Genomic DNA, 20,914 nt, shown 5'->3' with positions numbered 1-20,914 from the left:
GCCTCATTCTGTTTCTGCAAGGAGGGGAAGAGTTGTTTCTGTAGATCTGCTTTCTGGGTCACTTTTATCCCCACTCTGAAGCTCTAAAAGGTTTCCAGTTACAGGAGGATGTATTTTGGGACACCTGGCTAGCTCATTCTATAGAGCGTGTGAGTCTTGATCTCAATGTTGTGAGTTCGAGCCTCACATTCAGAATAGAAATTACCAAAAAAATAAAAAAATAAAAAAAAGAGGAGGGGGGAAGATGAGTTTGGTCTGTGGGAACCCCTACTATGTGTCTGTCTTTTCGTCTCATTCCCTGGAAATGGTTTCTTTTAGGGTTGGCACCCAATGATCGTTATCAAATAATACTTGAATTAACCCAAGAGAGTCTAAAGCTCCAGCTTTTCAGTGACTGAGTCTGTGGGAATGTTTTGGTGATGCTCATAAAGACTCAGAATTTCAGAGTCTCAGGGGACCTTGAATTTGGTTTTTGGAAAGATTTTTTTTTTTAATGTTTTTGTCCTTAAAGTTTTTTTTTTTTTTAAAGATTTTATTTATTTATTCATGAGAGACAGAGAGAGAGAGAGAGAGGCAGAGACACAGGCAGAGGGAGAAGTAGGCTTCATGCAGGGAGCCTGACGTGGGACTCGATCCTGGAACTCCAGGATCATGCAGTGGGCCGAAGGCAGACACTAAACCGCTGAGCCACCCAGGGATCCCCTGTCCTTAAAGTTTTTAATAGAGAAAATTTTCAAAAATTTTGAAATTCAAGAGAATAATATAATGGAACTCTCAGTATGCAGAATGTTAGATACGGGCAGTGAAAGCCCTTGCCCTGTGCCCTTGGCCTGTGAGCTGTGGTCAGGGCAGCTGGAGCCAGTTATTCTCTCCAGCTCTGCACCCAGGGTCAAGTCTTCCCATCCATGGGAGGTGGCTGGAAGAAGAGAGCCCTGGCTGTTGGTGGTACTCATTAGCACTCAGCCTCAGCCCCCAGTAGTTGGGGGTAGGATGAGAAATGATGACATCTTGTCCCTCTTGACCAGCTGTCTGTCTGGGAGCTGGGGGAGGGAGCCCTGTGTTTTTGGGCAGCAGCAATCTGGGGTAGTTGAAGTTGGGGTGGGAAAAGCGGAAACATAGCTCTAAAGTCATACAGCACAGACTCAGTTCCTACTGAGCTCAAACAGATTGCTGTATGCTGTTAGGGTCATTTTCAGAGACATAACTTTTTTTTATTTTTTCATTTTTAAAAATATTTTATTTATTCATGAGAGAGAGACAGAGACATAGGTAGAGGGAGAAGCAAGCTCCCTGTGGGGAGCCTGATGTGGAACTCAATCCCAGGACCCTGGGATCACTACTCGAGCCAAAGGCAGATGCTCAACTGCTGAGACATAAACATTTTTTTAAAAAAGATTTTATTTATTTATTCATGAGAGAGAGAGGCAGAGACACAGTCAGAGGGAGAAGTAGGCTCCATGCAGGGAGCCTGATGTGGGACTCGATCCCGGGTTTCTAGGATCACACCCTTGGCCGACTGCGGTGCTAAACCACTAAGCCACCAGGGCTGCCCGATAAACATTTTTAAAAATAATTGTCACTGGACAACAGTCTGTGAATGTCTCACACTTTTGTTGGAAGTGGACTGGGTCTGACATCTTTTTTTTTTCCCCCTTAAGATTTATCTATTAGTTTTAGTGAGAGAGCACACAAGCAAGGGGAGGGGCAGAAGGAGAGGGAGAGAATCCCAAGCAGTCTGCTCACTCCAGTGGGGCTCTATCCCACGACCCTGAGCTCATGACCTGAGCCAAAATCAAGTGTCGGTCACTCAACTGACTGAGATCCCCTGAGATCTTTTTATAAGAGAAACCTATCCCTCATCAATTATTTGGTTCCACTAAGTACAGTTTGTACAAGAAAGGCATTAAATGTTAACTCTTTTTTTAACGTTGTCTCCAAACAGACCAAATTAGAAAGTTAAAACTGCTGCCTACTCATTCCTCTCTTCCAAGCCAAATCAAAATTATATGACATCATTTGTGTTACTAGACTGAACTATACTTAGCTGAATCTTCAGGAGTCCCAGAATCCAAGAGGTGTTATGTGGGCTGTTTTTCTGCAAATAATTATTTCTCAAACGTACATTATATTGCAGAATGACTTGTGTGGATTAACTTGAAAATTACACCTTTTTTCAACATCTTAGCCTTCCCTCAGACCTGTCCACTCAAGCAAACTCGATTTCCAGTGGTCAGTAGTGAGGTTGAGGACAGGGCAGGACTGAGCTTTCATTTGGTCATTTTATCTGAAGACTCAGAAGAGAAATTCTATTAACCAATTCAACTATTAGTCAAGCAACTCTCAGAAATTGGCAGATTCTTTTCAGTTTTGTTGATGAGCACAAAGTTACCTTTTGAATCATGACACATTTTGAATGAGAAGATGCTTGCTGTTTGAACACTGGCCTTTGCTTCTGTTTTCAAAGGGAGGAAAAACTATTTGCGGGCTGAAACTTGTTTCACCTTTGTTACACCAATCCCTCAGATCACAAACAGAATTTAGGGCAATATAGGGCAGCCTCGGTGGCGCAGCGGTTTGGCGCCGCCTGCAGCCTGGGGTGTGATCCTGGAGACCCAGGATGGAGTCCCACGTCGAGCTCCCTGCATGGAGCCTGCTTCTCCCTCTCCCTCTGCCTGTGTCTCTGCCTCTCTCTGTGTCTATGAATAAATAAATAAAATCTTAAAAAAAAAAGAATTTAGGGCAATATAATCTGCACGCCACATTACAATTTTCAAGCAGTTCATACCCACTATTTTGGTTGGTTCTCTGGCCAACTCTATAGATAGATGGGGATTGTCTCCATTTTATAGATTAGAAAACAGGCTAGAATCCAGGGCTGATGAGAACTCATTTGGGGCTTCGAGAACCAAAAAAAAAAAAAAAAAAAAAAAAAAAAAAAAAGCATCCTTTAAGACACTTTGCTACGATCTGTTGAAAATTCTCTCAATGAATATACAGATCTACAATGATAACAATATGAGTGGCATCTCTGGAGTTGGTCCAAAACCTTCATCCCAGGACCTGGTGGCCTTGCTGGAGAGAGAAAGTCATTTAACAGAAATCCAAGGCCAGCAAGGGAAGGGGGCTGGGCTTAGAATCTGGGTCCTTGCTCTTCTCATCCACTGAACTCTGATGCTTCTCTAATTCCCTCTCTTTAATGCACAGCAGAGCCTGGGACAGTCTTTATCAGAAAGGAAGGATGAGATCATGTAGAAAAGAATTGACTGAAAGGAAAGAGCCCTCACGAGCACTTTGGGTTAGCCTCTCCATGTTCTGAAAGAAGAGGAGCCAGGTAACTGTTGCTAACTGCCACTTCCCCACTATCTGGGCCATAGGAATCAGGAGAATGAAGGCCCAACAGCCCAGGAAGCTCTAGCTAGAACTGCTTGGAGATTATGCATTTAAGCAGAAAAGAGGTCTTAAGACTTAGTTGGAATATGGTCTAGGATCCTTATAAAAGACACTGGCTTCTTTTCTTCTTTTCTGTGTTCTTTGTGATTTCTACTAGTGGTGGGCCACTTTGTTTGGGTCACCATGTTTTCTGAGCACATTTCCAATGACACCTAGCCTGGTTTGACCTGTGCCTAAAAGCAGTCAGTGAGTCTTCAGGCAGTCTGTGTCTACACTTTCCTCCTTGCAGGGCCAGCAATTTCCTTTGTTTTGGTATTGGTCCTGACATCTGGGGTAACAGACTCTGTTCTTCATTGTTTGTGGGTTACAGTAAGCTCCCTTTGATGGGAGAGAGTCAGGGTTTCAACCAGGGTAGCAGTGACCCTTAAAGAAAATCTGTTTATTCAAATATGCCTAAAGGAATTGTTTGCTAAATTATTTTTTAAAAAGATTTTATTTATTTGACACAGAGAGAGCATGAAAGAGCACCAGCAGAGGGTAGTGGCAGGCAGAGGGAGAGGGAGAAGCAGACTCCCCACTGAGGGAGCCTGACATAGGGCTTGATCCCAGGACCCCAAGATTATGACTTGAGCTGAAGACAGAGGCTTATTGACTGAGCCACCCAGGTGCCCCTTGTTTGCTGAATTAAAGACATAAATACCTCCTACTGTTAGATAAGAATGATTAGAGGTCCTTTGGAATCTAGAGAAGTCTGGGGAAGATTTTCTAAATTGTCTCTTTCAGTTGTCAGAAGGTACCAGGGTATGAAATTATTTTGTCCTTCTGTTTATATGTTTATATAACAATACTGAATACCTATTCTATGTTAATTGACCCTTAGCTTGTCTTGATAGAGATATGAAAAGTTCTGGGGAGATGAAGAATCATTCCCTGGAAACTAGCTAGAAATTTTTTTTTGATCACTTGACAAAGCTGTTTGGGACCACTAGGTGGTGATATTACATTGTGAAAATGATACTCTGAAGCCTGGCGGCCTCTGGTTCTTTTCTGAGGCCAGAGTTTACACAGCCAAAGACATGTCCTTGTGAGTAAATGGAGAAAAAACTCCACATTTCACCAATGAGATAGATGATCCAATTTAAATGCTCTGATGAATGAATTCATCTTTGAATAATTTAGAATGTCATTGGAAGAACTCATTCAAGAGTTCTGGATAAATCCTGGGACGTGCCCAGAGTCCTAGGATTTGGGGAAATCGGGAACTATTGATGGTCCTGACTGTCATCAGTTGGGCAGAAATTGAGGGAGGCAGCATTTGATAGGTAGAAATACCAAAAATTATCGGAGGCTCTTATGCTGATTTGCAGCTCCTAAATTTATCTTGATCAGATTTTTAATTTTTTTAATTTATTTTATTTTTTAAAAATACAACATATAAACTTTAACAAAAGTAACAAAGTCACACAGGCACTTATATTAAGAGAAAAACTGACTAGAAGAAATTTATCTTGAACATCTTATAGTAACCTACTTGCAGTTGCATTTAACTGCACTCTGTTGCTGTGAAGAATACAGCTCATGCACAGGTATGGATCAACAATTTGTACATATTTCAAGTATTCACTGAAATACTACCTTACATACACATATACGTTAAATTTGAAAAGATTTAATTGACGATCCCCAGAAAGACTTCATTTTTGTTGCTCTTTTGGAAGAGGTCATCTAAAGAGAAGAATATGTGGTTCTGGCTCATGAATCATGTAATGAACCCAGCCTAGACTGTTGGACACCAAGTCTCCTCCACTCCTCTTCAGACATCAGATAGGTTTTCAGTACTTGTTTGGAAAGTTCTCTGGGTAACATGACATGCTGGTACTCATAGTGCTCATAGAAGTACTTGTCCGAGTAGTAGATCTACCTGTGGGCCATCCTGCAGGCAGTGGGAGCAACGGGGCATGAAGAGTGGGCACAGTGGGCCACATGTCCACGTCAGGCCGAGGCAACGACTTGACTGCCTTGATCAGAATTTTTAAGAAAAGATTTTATTTATTAGAGAGAGAGAGAGAAAGCCTGTGCTGGGGAGAGGGGCAGAGGGAGAGGGAGAAGCAGATTCCCAACTGAGCAGGGAGCCCAATATGGGGACTCTATCCCAGGACCGTAGGACCATGACCTGAGCCGAAGGCAGCCACTTAACTGACTGAGCCACTCAGGCACCCCTATCTTGATCAGATTTTGCCTGTTTAAAAATTCAGGGAGGAGGGGCGCCTGGGTGGCTCAGATGGCTAAAGCGTCTGCCTTTGGCTCTGTGTCACAATCCCCGGGTCCTGGGATCAATCCCCACATTGGGCTCCCTGCCTAGTGGAGAGTCTGCTTCCCCCTCTCTCTCCGCTTCTGTCCCCTCCTTCTGCTGCCCCCCTTGCTTGTGTGCTCTCTCTCTCTAATAAATAAAATCTTTTAAAAAAAATTCAGGGAGGATGAAACCAATAAATTCAGATTTTTTTTTTGAGTCTCTTTTATATAAATTCAGATTTTTTTTTTTTGAGTCTCTTTTATTTCTAAGGATGGCCTGGTTTTGGAAGGAATCTCCAAAAACAACATTCTCTCTTGGCCTCTGGATCAGACTCAACCCCTTTGCTTGTCTTACAAGCCTTGTAAGATAGGTCTGTGGCCTGGCGGGGCCCTGCTTGTCTCCCTCGCCCCAATTTCCCCCTCTTCTCCCTGGTGCTATGTGCTCTAGTCATGATTTTTTTCATCTGTTTTTTTTTTTTTAAAGATTTTATTTATTCGTGAGAGACACAGAGACACAGGGAAAGGGAGAAGCAGGCTCCATGCAGGGAGCCTGATGTGGGACTCAATCCCGGGTCTCCGGGATCACACCCTGGGCTGAAGGCGGTGCTAAACCGCAGAGCCACCTGGGCTGCCCATCATCTGGTTCTAATGAGTCATGTCCTTTCTTACCTTCGGGCTTTAAAAAAAAACCTTTTTTTCCTATACTTTTCCTTCAACCTGTACAATTCTTTTCTTCCCTCTGTGCCTGACTACTTTCTACTCATTCTTTATTATTTAAAAGATTTTATTTATTCATGAGACACAGAGAGAGAGAAGCAGAGACACAGGCAGAGGGAGAAGCAGGTTTTCTGTGGAAGCCTGATGTAGGACTCAATCCCAGGACCCCAGGATCATGCCCTGAGCTGAAGACAGACGCTCAACCACTGAGCCACCCAGGTGTCCCTCTACTCATTTGTTAGATGTCAGCTTACCTGTTATGTACTTGGGGAAGCTTTTTCTGACCACTGGCAGGGATGAGGTCCTCCTCTTTCACTTTCCCTCTCCTGGCCTCTGTGGAGTTCATGGCTTATGCCACCTTCCACAGCCAGGCCATAAGTTCTGAGTGGCATTTGTCTTCAGCATGTACCTTCAGTACCTAGTTGAGTGCTTGGCACATTGGAAATGCTTAGTAATATAAGCGAAGTGAGCAAATGAGTGAAAAACATGCATGACACATCTCTTTCCTTCAGGGTTCATATAAGGCAATAGTGTGAGCTGAGTGGTACAGAGAAGGAGCTCTAGTAACAAGAAGAGAGAGGGGCACTTTAGATGCTACCTTCTGAGGCTACTAGGTTTTGGCAAATGGAGATGTCTATGGAGGTGGCCATTAGGCAGGTGGAGGGAAGTGATGCAGATTAGAAAGAGTGGGAGGATAAGCAAGGAGTGTCATATTCTGGCCTGGAAAAAGTGGAAGGCATGGCTGGAGACAGCCTGTGTCCCTGTCATTCAGGGCCTCAGATGCTGGGCTGGAGAGAGTGGGCTCTATGTGATAGCCATCGATGGCTTTTAACTAAGGTAGTGGTAGGACTAAAGTGGTGCTTTACATGTTGTTAATCTGGGGCACCTGGGTGGTGCAGTTGGTTGGATGTCCAACTCTTGGTTTTGGCTTGGGTCATGATCTCGAGGTTGTGGGATGGAGCCCCGCATCATGCTCCATGCTCAGCACAGAGTCTGCTTCAGATTCTCTCTCCCTCTCCCTCTGCCCCTCCTGCTTGTATGCTTTCTCTCTCTAAAATAAATAAATATATCTTTTAAAAAAAGGAAAAAAAAAGAAATTGCTAATCCAATGGCAACAAAACATGAATTGGAGAGACACCAGCAAGCCCAGCAAGATCAGTTAGGAGGTTATCACCGAACTGAAGATGGGATATGCCCAGGGCCTGGAGTGTGCAGGCGGCAGTGGAATGGAAAGAAGGGGGCCTGGCACAAAGGGAAAATTAACAGAAACCTAGAAACTACAAAGAAAGGAGAGGGAGGAGCCAAAAGATTTTTCAAACTGATTCAGTGAGGTGCTGTCATTCGTTTGAAACTAGGAGGTCCCAAGGAAAAACCAGTTTAAGGAAAGATAAGAGAATTCCTCCAAACTTTTACAGTGAAGTTATGGCTTTTAAAGAAATATTTTAATTTTTTATACTATCCTTTTAAAAAAGATTTTATTTGTTATTTGACAGAGAGAGAGAGAGAGAGAGAGAGAGCAAGCACAGGCAGGGGGAGCAGCAGAGAGAGAGGGAGAAGCAGAACCCCACTGAGAAGGGAGCCTGATGCAGGGCTTGATCCCAGGACCCTGTAATCAAGACCTGAGCTGAAGGCAGCTGCTTAGCCAACTGAACCACCCAGGCATCCCTGGAGTTATGGCTTTGTATGCTTTTCATTTATGGAAGTTCAATCAATGTACAGAGCCAAAAAATGAAGCACAAGCAGGAAGGAGTGATGGGGAGTACAGTGCACTTGGCAGGGCTGTTCCAGCTCTGCCACTCAGTGAAAATACAGCCCAGAGGGAGTGTGAGATGCAGAAGGCAAATTTGCTGTTCCCCTTCTGATTTACAATACCGTGTGTATTTAATGGATGACGAAGGGCTTATTTGAAGGTAATTTGGTTATTCACAATTTATGCCTTGTATGCTGACTTTAGATCTGAATTTCCTGGCAAGATTTGCCTTTTTAAAATGTGTGCCAGATGCCAGGGTGGGCAGTAGGCAGCTACTGAGAAGACACACCCCAGTCACTGCAGTAGAGTTGCACACAGTCTAGGTGGGTAGGAAGGTCTGGAAGCAGACAATTAGGGCTAGTCTAGGTGAGCAGTCAGGAAGGCAGTGGGTGCAGAGAGGAAGAAGAGCATTGGTTAGTGCATCAAAGCAGAGGTGGCCCTGGGCCTGGGGTTGGAGAGAGATCTGGGTCCTCCTCAGAACAGCACAGAGTAGCAGCAAGAAAGGAGATCTCAGAGGAAGGGGATCTAGAGGTGGGAAGGTGGATTTAAGGGCATGACTGGAGAACACACCTCACTAGAAGGCAGGAAGAGCCACAGAACAGAGGAATTGTCAGGAAGTGGGAGGAGAACTTTGGCAAAGGGGATGAGGATAGGCACATGAGAATAGGGAGAACCTTTGGGTCCTCTGGATGCCCTCACCTCCATCCCCATGGTTCTTCCCAGTATGCTCTGCTACTGTCCACTGAAAGGGTACTCACCACCACAGGACACTCACCTAGAGATAGGCTTTGCTCTACATAAGCCTCACGATCCAGCTTGAGTGCAGTCCAGCTGAGACATAGCTCTCAGCTGTGCTTGCCTCATTTTAAACTAAAACATATCTGAACTACTCTCCGCCCAAAGTAGGATCCACACTCCCATATGACTGCAAATGTTAACTTGCTAATTGGTCCCCTGGAGTTTGCTTCTTTGCAATTACTTTGTCAGGATTTAGACAAGGCAACATAGAATAATTTACTTGAGGATACAGGGAGCTCTGGATGTTTTTTTAGCCAACAATTCCTTCTACTAGTTATATTGTTCTTTCCAAGAGATTAAAATAGTAGGAAATGTATGTATCCATGTAGTTTACCACTTCTGGAGTTCTCTGCATTCCTTTGTGCAGATCAAAATTTCTAGATGGTATCATTTTCCTGCTGCCTGGAAGACTTTAACATTCCTTGTGGTGCAGGTTTTGTCAATGATGAATTCATTCAGCTTTTGGAAGTCTGAGAAGATCTTTATTTTCACTGTCATTTTTGAAGGGTATTTTTGCTGGGTAAAGAATTCTCAGTTGGCAGGTTTTTTTTTTTCTTTCAATGGAGTTGCTCCTTCATTGTCTTCTGGTGTGTGTTTCTGATGAGAAGGCTAATACCATCTCTCTTTTTTTTTTAAGATTTTAATTTATTTATTCATGAGAGACACACACAGAGAGAGGCAGAGACACAGGCAGAGGGAGAAGCAGGCTCCATGCAGGGAGCCCAACATGGGACTCAATCCCAGGTATTCAGGATCAGGCAGGCCCTGGGCTGAAGGCAGCCTCTGAGCCACCTGGGCTGCCTGGCTAATCCCATCTTTGTTCTTCTGTATGTAATCTGGGTTTCTTTTCTGACTGCTCTCAAGACTCACTTTATATTTGGTTTTAGACAGTTTGATCATGATGTGCTTTGGTGTAGGTTTCTTCATATTTCTTTCACTTGTGATTCATTGAGCTTCATGGATTTGTGGGTTTTAAATTTACATCAGATTTGGAAAATTTTTACCCATTATTTCCTCAAATATATTTCTGGCCCTCATTTCCTTTAGGGATTCCAATTATGTATGTACTAAGGTGCTGGAAGTTGTCCTGAAGCTCACTAATGGTCTTTTTTTTTGGGGGGGGGGAGGGTCCTTTTTTTCTATGTTTTATTTTGGATGGTTTCTGTTGCTATATTTCCATTTCCTTTAAAAGATTTTATTTATTTATTCATGATAGACACAGAAAGAGAGGCAGAGACATAGGCAGAGGGAGGAGCAGGCTCCTTGCAGGAAGCCCAATGCAGGACTCCATCCCTGGACCATCATGCCCTGAGCCAAAGGCAGGTGCTCAACTGCTGAGACGCCCAGGTGTCCCTCTATTGCTATATTTTCATGTTCACTAATCTTTCTTTTTTCTATGGTGTCTAATCTGCTATTAACCCCATCCTGTGTATTTTTGCATCTCAGACATTACATTTTTCACCTCTAGATGTTTGATTTGGTCTTTTTTATAGTTTCCACATCTCAACATGCTTTTAAAGTGCTCCTTGAACATAAAAATATAGTTGTAATAACCATTATAATGTACTTGTCTACTAGTCCTATCACCTGTGTCATTTCTGGATTAGTTTCTATTGCTTGATTTTTCTCCGTACTGTGGGCCCTATTTTCCTGCTTCTGTGCATGCCTCACAACTTTTTATTGGATATTAGACATTGTGGATTTGACCTTGTTGGTTGTTGGGTATTTTTGCATTCCTCTAAATATTTTATTTTTTAATTTTTTTAAAAAAATTATTTATGATAGTCACACACACACAGAGAGAGAGGCAGAGACATAGGCAGAGGGAGAAGCAGGCTCCACGCACCGGGAGCCCGACGTGGGATTCGATCCCGGGTCTCCAGGATCGCGCCCTGGGCCAAAGGCAGGTGCCGAACCGCTGCGCCACCCAGGGATCCCTAAATATTTTTTTTTTAAAGATTTTATTTATTGATTCATGAGAGACCCAGATAGAGAGGCAGAGGCACAGGCAGGGGGAGAAGCAGGCACCATGAAGGGATCCCGATGTGGGACTCGATCCTGGATCTCCAGGATCACACCCTGGGCAGAAGGCAGGTGCCAAACTGCTGAGCCACCCAGAGATCCCCACATTCCTCTAAATATTCTTCAGCTTGTTAAATTACTTAGAAACATTTTGATCTTTTGGGGTCTTTTAAGCTTTTTTGGATAGCATCAGAGTGTCATTTAGTCCATAGCTGAAGCAAAACCTTTCTGAGTCACTACTCCATGCCCCATGAATTAGGGGGTCTTCCCAGTCTGGCTGATGAATAGAGGAACTATTTCTGGCCCTGTGTGAGCCTCAAAGACAGTTCCTTGTAACCCTCTTGTATGGTTCTTTCCTCAACCTTGGGATACATTTATCAAACCCCCAGCTTAGAAGCACTTATCTGAGGGTTTTGCAGATCTCTTGGGCTCTCTCTTTGTGCAACTTTCTTTCTCTGACACTCTGTCCTGTGAACTCTAGCTGCCTTGGCCTCCTGAACAACTCAATTCAGGGATTTGGAGTTTGTCCAGGTTCCCTCTCCCTTTCAGCAAGTCTCTCTGGGCAATAAACTGGGGCAATTGTCGGGCTCACCTTGTTGATTTTCTGTTTCTTAGAGATCACTGACCTTTTTGTTTGAGGTCTAATATCTTGAAAATCATTGTTTCATATTTTTGTCCAATCTTTTAGTTGTTTCAGGTGAGAGGGAAAATCTAGTCCTTGAACTGGATCCAATGCCAAGATGTTACTCCATCTTGGCTGGAGGCAGAGGTTAAATATAAGTTCAGAAGACTTTTTGAGGGCCTATGAAACCTCTTGACTGTGCCACACCAAGTTGCATGTTGTCAGGCCAAGAAAATGGTACCTTTTGAAAAAGGCTTTCAACATAACTACAAGGACACTGAGCCATTCTAGGAGAGACTGGGGACTCTGCTTTTCTTCTTATGCTTTTGTCAAGTCTCTGGCTTTTATCTTTGAATTCAGCAGACTATTTTACAATTCTCTGGTGGTAAGGGCTTTGGTCTCGTACTTTTTTTTTTTTTTTAAAGATTTTATTTATTTACTCATGAGAGACACAGATGTAGAGACGTTGGTAGAGGGAGAAGCAGGCTCCCTACAGGGAACCTGATACAGGACTCGATCCCAGGACCCCAGGATCATGACCTGAGCCAAAGGCAGACACTCAACCACTGAGCCACCGAGGTGCACTGGTCTCTTGTATGTTGAGAACTTATTTGGAGGTTCTAGCAGGGGAGCACAGCTACTCTTATACCCTTGACTGAATAATGGTCCTCCTGTATTGAGGAATGTGATTCACTTTGACCAAGTGTGCCACTTTGGGAGGGACATACATGGCACATGGAGCAGTGAGGAAGGAGGGGGACACCTGCCTGGCTAGCCAGATCAACTGAAGTGACCTTGGCAATCAGTGGGGTGACAGATGTCACAGCCAGATTGGTCCTGGTCTCTTGGCTCACTTGGAATCTTGAGTTTTTTACTTGGTTTCCATTTAGACCCTGTTTGTGCATTTAGGTCACCAAAGGCTTCTCCACATGAGGCAAATTACAATTTCTCAGCGGTACTTACTGTAACCAACATCTGCTCTTATAGAGAACCATTAATTCAGAGATACTGTGTTCTACCTTGAAGATGAATTGCAGACACACTTTTAAAGAGCAAATCCTGCATTTCAAGGGTGAATAAAATACCACTTTACAAAGCATTCCAGTTGGTTAAATTTAGGACGAGAAGAAAACATGACCCAAGGATATTCTCTGGCTTTGAGCCCAGGGTATTTTTCCTTTTAGAGTGAATTTGGTACATTTTCATTCATGTGGAGCTGTTGCCTCCCAGCATTTTATTCTGGGATGGAAGGTCAACAATGACTGCCTTGTTGCTAAATCCAATGGACCCTTCTCAGTTATTAACCTACTTGACCTCTCAACAGTATTTGACGGGGTTGACAATTATTTCCTCCTTAACACGCTCCCAGGCTTTCCTTCCCCCTCTCATGCCTTTTCTCCCCTGCCTGCCTTTTCAGTTGGTACGCTCCTTGGTTCTTTCCTGAGCCTTCTTTTCACATTAAACATGCTCCTTGGACTCTCCTATCCATGCTCATGATTTTCCTGGGAATTTCTACGTCCATATTTCTAGCCTAATCTTTTTTTCCTGAACTTCTTGTCTAGTATCTTCAGCTGTTCATTGGACATCTCCACTTGGATGGCATGTGGGTCACTCAGCTCCTCCTCTCATGTTCTCCATCTCTGTAAAGGGCACTTTTTTTTAAGTTTATTTATTTATTTTTTCAGTAATCTCTACACCCAACATAGGGCTCAAACTCATGATCTGGAAATCAAGAGTCATAGGTTATCCCAACGGAGCCAGCCAGACACTGAAAGGGCACTTCTAAACATTGAATTTCTCAAGCCAGGATTCCTTTTTGCATTTTATCTTCCAGTCAGTCATCAAGTACTGTTGACTCTACCTCTTTCCATGCCTTCCAGCCACTATCATCTTCTGGACTCCTAGAAAAGACTTCACCTCACAGTACTTTCTGTTTCCATGTTTCTAAGGCCACCCCTTACCCCCATCCATTTTTTTCTCACTCTGGCCAGAGTGATCTTTCTAAACCATGAATTAAAGCCTTTTTTTGGAATGTTGTTTAAAATCTTTTGACGAATATCCTGTGCTCTTAGGACGAAGCCCCATCTCCTTTCTTTTGGGTTAAAATATACAAAAACTCTTTATTGTGAATTCCATATAGCGAATTGATTCTCATTGGATGCCTCCACTGATTTTTTTTCCTAATTCTCATATCCATAGCCAACCTATAGTTTTAATTAAATGGTGTTTTGACAAATAGAATTGCATCCTAATCTAGACAATCAACAAACCAAATAAAGCCCTGATTTATAGTACTTGCCAATTTCTTTAGTGCAAATACTCCCACCATGGTTGGTTTTAAGCAACCAGTGTGACATCACTGCACATGGAGTTGTGAAGAGTCTATGCACAGTAGTATAGATAATAATAAAAAATGGTAAAGTAATTAGGAAATGATGAGTTTGGAGAATTTATTTTGAGCGTGTTAGTTTACATAATGTAAATTTATTTATTTTTTTAAATTTTATTTATTTATTTATTTATGATAGTCACACAGAGAGAGAGAGAGAGAGAGGCAGAGACATAGGCAGAGGGAGAAGCAGGCTCCATGCACGGGGAGCCTGATGTGGGATTCGATCCCGGGTCTCCAGGATCGCGCCCTGGGCAGGCGCCAAACCGCTGCGCCACCCAGGGATCCCACATAATGTAAATTTAATAATGGCTGCATATAATAATCACCTTGCAAAGTCCTGCACATTTCGCTATCTGCTCTCATGGGCCTGTATGAATTGGCTCCAGCCCATCATTGGATTCACATTATAAATATGTATTTCCTAATATGGGTTAAAGTTAAAAGAAAAAGATGAAAACTCCTCTAGAGACCTATAATGTTTTTGGGCCTGGGTTTAACCCAGTCTTTAAAAATCTCCAGGGATGAAGCTTCACAGTCTCACATAGAACAAACCCATTTCCTTTCTACAGAAATAAGAATTCTGAAACTTCCAGGAGGTACATTTTTGATAGTTCCTCTGGGTGATGTCTAGAGTTTCTGCTCACCGTACACCCTTTTTGCTTTTCTTGGGGTGGGGGATCACCTCAGATTTTCATCTGGGGAACCATCTACCAAGCTCTTTTTAATAATAATGAAGCTCTTAATGATGCTTACCTTCTTGCATATTACTTCCACCCCCACACTTTTAACTTCCCTGCCATACCAGGCTTCCCATCATTGAGTTCCTCAAACGAACAATGCTTCACTCTCCTTTTGCTGGCCTTTGTGTGTTTTGTTCTTTCTGCCTGTGGTAACCCTTCCTTCACTTCCTTTGTTGGCTACATCAACCTTCAGGTGGTTTTCTTTGAAAAGTCCTCTCTGACTTTTACCATCTCAGCCCGGCCTGCGACTCAGACTGAATGAGACGTTAATCTGTGCTGCCACAGGTCAACATGATGGTTCCTCTGTTGTAATACCCGTCCAGTCTCTTACTAAATCATACGCCCCATCTTGTTCACTTCTAGAACCCCAGTGAAAAGTGTAAGGTTCAGCACAAAATAGTGTTTAGCTTCATAAACATCTGTTGAATTTTATTATTTTTTAAAAAGATTTTATTTATTAGAGAGAGAGAGAACACGAATGGATGGAGTGGAGGGAGGGGAGAGGCAGAGGGAGAAGCAGACTCCTCCCCCCGCCCCCACCGCCCCGCAGCAGGGAGCCTGAGAACCAAAGTCAGAGGCTTAACTGCTTAACCAGTTGAGCCACCCAGGAGCCCCTTGAATTGAATTTTAACATGTCAGTAGCCACAGAGATTTCAGTCTCCTTGTGTGTAACCTAGTTATTCTGAGCAGGAGGACTGGTAGGGAAGATACTCTATAATGATTCTTTGGCTGGATTCTGATTTCTCCAATGTTTATTTACTGCTTTGGCAACCCCATTCAGTTAACAGCTCTGACCTTTAGTTGCTTCATCAATAGAAATGCTTGAACTTCCTGGAGGCAGATGCTTTTTCAAAAATATTTATTTCTCTGATTTATCAGTATTTTATGCCTCTCCTGTGCAATGATTATTCTGTTTTTTCTTGTACATTTATATTTTTCTTACTGATTTGTAAGTCTTCTTGATTCATACATACATATATTTTATATATATTTTAAATTTTTAAAAAAAAGATTTTTATTTATTTATTCATGAGACACACACACACAGAGAGGCAGAGACACAGGCAAAGGGAGAAGCAGGCTCCATGCAGGGAGCCTGACGTGGGACTCAATCCCAGGTCTCCAGGATCACACCCTGGGCCGAAGGCGGAGCTAAACCACTGAGCCACCTGGGCTGCCCCTAAATTCATTTTTTAATTTAAAATTTAAAAATTTTTTATGGCCATAAAAAAGCTTTAATTTTTTTCAACCATTTAAAAATGTAAAATCCATTTTTTAAAAAAGATTTTGTTTATTCATGAGAGACACAGAGAGAGGCAGAGACACAGGCAAAGGAAGAAGCAGGATCCCTGCAGGGAGCCAGATGTGAGATTTGATCCCAGGACTCTGGGATCAAGCCCTGAGCCAAAGGCAGATGCTCAACCACTGAGCCACCCAGGTGCCCCGTGAAATCCATTCTTAGTCCACTTATACAAAAATAGGTGGTGGGCCAGATTTGGCTTGTAAGCATAGTTTGCCAACCTGGGCACTAATATGCTCATTAAATCTGAATGATCTTTATATTCCTAGAATAAATATCACTTGATCATGAATCCTGCCGGCTTTGATTTGCTGATATTTTAGTTAGGAACTGTGTCTACATTCATAAATCAGATTGGTCTCGTAGAGATTTCGAATTAGTTATAAGGCAAAGATAGATTTTATTTGGCCTATAAAATATTTTACAATTTTTTGAATGAATTGCCCATATTAAAAAAATGGGAGATATTAAATGAAAAATTTGAGATTTCTGGCTTTCCTTTAAAAAAGGAATGTGGCCAGACTGGGAGAATGTGGGCCCAATTTTGTCTCTCTCTTTTTAAAAAAAATATCTTATTTATTTATTCATGAGAGCTCCTCTATGTATGTTTTGTATTTCATTAATTTCTACTCTTTTTTTTTTTTAAGATTTTATTTATTTACTCATGAGAGACACAGAAAGAGAGGCAGAGACACAGGCAGAGGGAGGAGAAGCAGGCTCCATGCAGGGAACCCGATGTGGGTCTTGATCCTGGGAATCCGGGATCACACCCTGAGCCAAAGGCAGACACTCACCGCTAAGCCACCCAGGCGTCCCTTATTTTTCTCTGTTATTTTTTTTATTAAAACTTTTTTTTTTAAATTTTTACTTATTTATTTATGATAGTCACACACACAGAGAGAGAGAGAGAGAGGCAGAGACACAGGCAGAGGGAGAAGCAGGCTCCATGCACCGGGAGCTCAACGTGGGATTCAATCCCGGGTCTCCAGGATCGCGCCCTGGGCCAAAGGCAGGCGCCAAACCGCTGCGCCACCCAGGGATCCCCTTATTTTTCTCTTTGAACTTTGGTTTATAAATTTCTGTTGCTAAATTTAACTGGTTTTTGTCTTTGCCTAACTTTATACCTAGCACTGAGAAATCTTCCAGTTTTTTCATCTAGTCCTGAAACAGTTTAAATTACATAGATATTAATGGTTTCTTCAAGGTCTCATAGAATTGGCCTCTAAAACTATTGGGGTCTTCTATAATTTTGTCAGGTAGAGTTTTGATTTCTTTTTGTATTTTATGTATGGTTAGTCATCTATCTACTAAAAATTTCAATCTCTTGTTTCAGTTTTAGTAATTAATACTTTCTAGAAAATCACCTATTTTCCCCCTAGATTTTCAAAATTATAAAGTTGCGATGGTTTTCTCTTATACTTTAAAGAATTACTTTGATCCTTTACTTTGTAGCATGGCTATCTTTCTCTTTCCTAAACTTGTTGATTTGTAGTTTTTTTCTGTTTTGCTAGAGTTCTAGTTTATTTGTTTTTTCAAAGAATCAGGTTCTGGTTCCATTCTTCAAATCTAGTTATTTATTTATTTATTTTTTGTATGTATGTATGTATGTATTTATTTATTTTTAAAGATTTTATTCATTTATTCATGAGAGACACATAGAGAGGCAGAGACACAGGCAGAGGGAGAAGCAGAGGGAGAACAGGCTCAATACAGGCAGGCTGACGCGGGACTCGATCCTGGGACTCCAGGATTATGCCCTGGGCCGAAGGCAGGTGCCAAACTGCTGAGCCACCTGGGCTGCCCCAAGTCTAGTTTTTTAAAAAATAAGCTTTAACTTGTTTCTTTAAAAAGATTTTATCAAATTAGCTTCTTCTAACTTTTTGAAATGAATCTTTAGTTAAAAATTTTTAAAAAATTTATTGTTTTCTAAAAAAAAAAAAACACTTTCCCTCATTGAACTTTCTATTCTGTTCTATTGATCTGTTTGTCTTCTGTCTGGTGCTACATCATTATAATTTCATTTAGTATATGGTAGTCCTAGTCCCCTTTATTATTATTTTTTTCAAAAATGTTTTGGATATTAGGCTAGACGATATCTCAAATGCACTATGATTCTTTGATAGCTAATGCAAAGACGTAGCCAGATAAACCCTTTAGTCCCTTCCTCCCACCCAAACTGTCTTTGGGGTTCTTCTAGATACAAAAATCACTATTTATATATTCATTAAGTTTATTTATTTATAAAAGATTTTATTTATTTATTTAGAAGATAGAGTGTGCACACAAGCAGGTTGGGGGGAAGGGCAGAGGGAGAGGGAGAAGCAGACTCCCCGCTGAACAGGGAGCCTGCCACTGGAGGGCAGGGAGGCTCAATCTCAGGACCCTGGCTGGGATCATGACCCAAGCAGAAGGCAGGTGCTTACCCCCTAAGCCACCCGGGCGCCCCTGTATATGGTGTATTTGTGTATGTGTGTACATGGTGATATGGTATGTATATGTATATGTGTAGAGTATGTGCAACATGTGTTTGTGTTGTGTCTGGAGTATACTATGCACTGTGGAGTGTGAATCAGGTGTAAGGGAGACATTGAGGCCCACAGCCCCGGGGGTGCTAGAGTGCTTAGGGCATGCCAGAAAGACAGGCTTGGCTAGCAAACTCCCCTGCCTCCTTAGGGAAAGCAGGGCCATGACTGCAACCTTTTCTGGATGGCCCCTTTGGACAGTAATGTGTGTGAATAGGCCCAGTTTCTCCTGCAGTGCCTCTGCCCAGGTTCCCACTCATTTCTATCTTCCCTCTCCTGAGAAGAGTGACCTCCCTTTTTAAGAGAAGGGAGTGTCCAGTGTTCTACTAAGTAAAGGAGCCTTACTATTGCTGGTTAAAGTGGTGGAGATGGTGGCATTAGAGGGGTCAGATCAGAATCAGAGTGGCTTTGGGTTCTCCCAACTGAGTAGGTTAGCTGCAGAGTGGCCCTTTACTCTGAGTTGGGGTGAAGTGTCAATGTGAGCTTCAGTCTCCGCACCCCCCCACCCCCACCAGCCCACACTATTTGAATGCAGCTCTATCCTGCTCTTCTGGGTCCCACCCTCCTGAGTGTGCATCTGTACTTTGCTCATGGCTTCCTGAGCTCAAGATTGTCTTCCCCGATACAGGCTCCACTGTGGCCCCAGGCAGAGCTGTGAAGGGGCCACTGCTACCTTGGGCACATCACTGTCCCTTCCTGTGTGGACCTTCCTTTGCCTTGGCTCCACAATGCCATGCTTTCTAATTCATACTGGGAATAAACACTGCTCTCAGGGGCATCCTCCATCATGCCTAACTCCAGCTCCTATCTTGTTCCTGCAGGTCTATAACACCACCAGCCTTAGTGTCCTTTCTGCATCCTGCGGCTTGAGCCCGATGCTGGATGGAGTGGCAGGGCCAGCATACCTCTGTGCTGAGAAAGGATGCGTGGACGCAAACTACCCCACCCAGGAGGAGAATCAGGCATATTCAAGTCCAGGGTGCAGGTAAGTCCGTCTGTCACTGGTTGGAGCCAGGGGAGTAGGCTTGCCTCTGCTCTGGGCAGTCCTCATGGTATGTGGATTGGGCAAAGGGCAGAGCAAGGGCTTCATAGAGTGCCGGGTTTCAAACAGTCCGCTGGCCTTTATGTGACTCATTTGCACTTGACCATTAGTTTGCTGATTCCAGGGCTCCTTCTCTAGTGTCTGTTCCTTGTGGTAGCCAGCTGGCCCTGAGCCTTCAAGATTCCTTACCTGCCTCAAGAAGGCAAGTCTGCAACCTGCACTTGCTTTGCTGTTGTCCATGAGGCAGGTGTGGAGGCCAAAGAAGAATGGACAGAGGATGTCAGGCAGGAAGGCCTGGGTTCAAATTTTAGCTCTGCCAGCCTTGGACAAGTCACCTCCCCTCTCTGCCTGAGGTTCAGATTTATCCCTGGTAAACTGGGGCTAATACTTCTCAGGATCACCATGAGGATTAAATGAGATGATGTGTGTTAATTGCCCAGCTCAGCCCCTGGCACCTGGTACACAAAACATTCAGCTTTCTCCCCACTTTCTCTCTTGCATCTTCCAACCTTGTCTTGAGTGGATCCCTCAGCCAGATATCCATCTGGCAACTTCCAACACCTCCCATTTTTAGATTTACATAAGACCAGCAGCTTTCCCTCCCACAGCAGCAACAGTCAGAGATTTGCAGAGCAGATGTCTTGGTGTGAAACTGTTCCCAGGAGGTGTCCCACAAATGTTTGCTGACAAAGCAGTGCAGGGACTGACCTTCCTTCCAGCTCTGCCTCCTGACACCTGGCTCTGGAGACCCAAAGCGCCTACCCTGCCTGCCAACCGTGTGTTTCTGTCCGCGCTCCTTTTCCATGGCAGCAGGCTGCAGATAGGGGGCTGTGAGGTTGGCGGAGCAAGCTGCTCTGGTCTGGACCTGTGCGGGGCGGGCTGCTCCCATCCACGAGGAGGCTCAAGAGGCAGATGGAGAGGGCAGAGTTTGGGAAGGGGGCTGCAGCCTGGTGGGGGCAGCCGGTCCAAGCACGGAGCACACTTTCCCAAACCCCACCGCACTGGGCCGGGAGGATGCTCCTTTGCCCTTGCTTGGGTCCGGTGATTACAGGTCTGGGCTTCAAAGCATGTTAGGAACCTGGCTAATTGCTGGCTCGGGGAGCTGGGCGAGCAGGCCAGGCCCGCCTGCGTGGACACGCCAGGTGCCACGGGCCTCGCATGGGGCGGGCACTTCCAGCCTGGAGCCGGGAGCCCCGGTGCGGCCGCCGGGTCCTCCGGGGCCCTCGGGGAGGGCTGCGGGCTGCGGGCTGCGGGCTGCGGGCTGCGGGGAGCGCGGAGGAGGGGCCACCGGCCTGCAGGTGGGGCGCTGCCGGCCGTCCCCGGCGTC

The 20,914-nt window shown here is 43.8% G+C and overlaps 1 pseudogene; it reads right to left on the bottom strand.

Moving 5' to 3' along the window:
* Positions 1-5,084: 5,084 nt before the first annotated feature.
* Positions 5,085-5,322, bottom strand: LOC112923016 (cyclin-dependent kinases regulatory subunit 2 pseudogene; annotated as a pseudogene).
* Positions 5,323-20,914: the final 15,592 nt, after the last annotated feature.

Source organism: Vulpes vulpes, chromosome 12 (assembly GCF_048418805.1).
Source record: "Vulpes vulpes isolate BD-2025 chromosome 12, VulVul3, whole genome shotgun sequence".
NCBI classification, from domain to species: domain Eukaryota; kingdom Metazoa; phylum Chordata; class Mammalia; order Carnivora; family Canidae; genus Vulpes; species Vulpes vulpes.
Note: the sequence above shows the minus strand (reverse complement) of the source record. Positions and strands in the feature narration are given on the sequence as shown.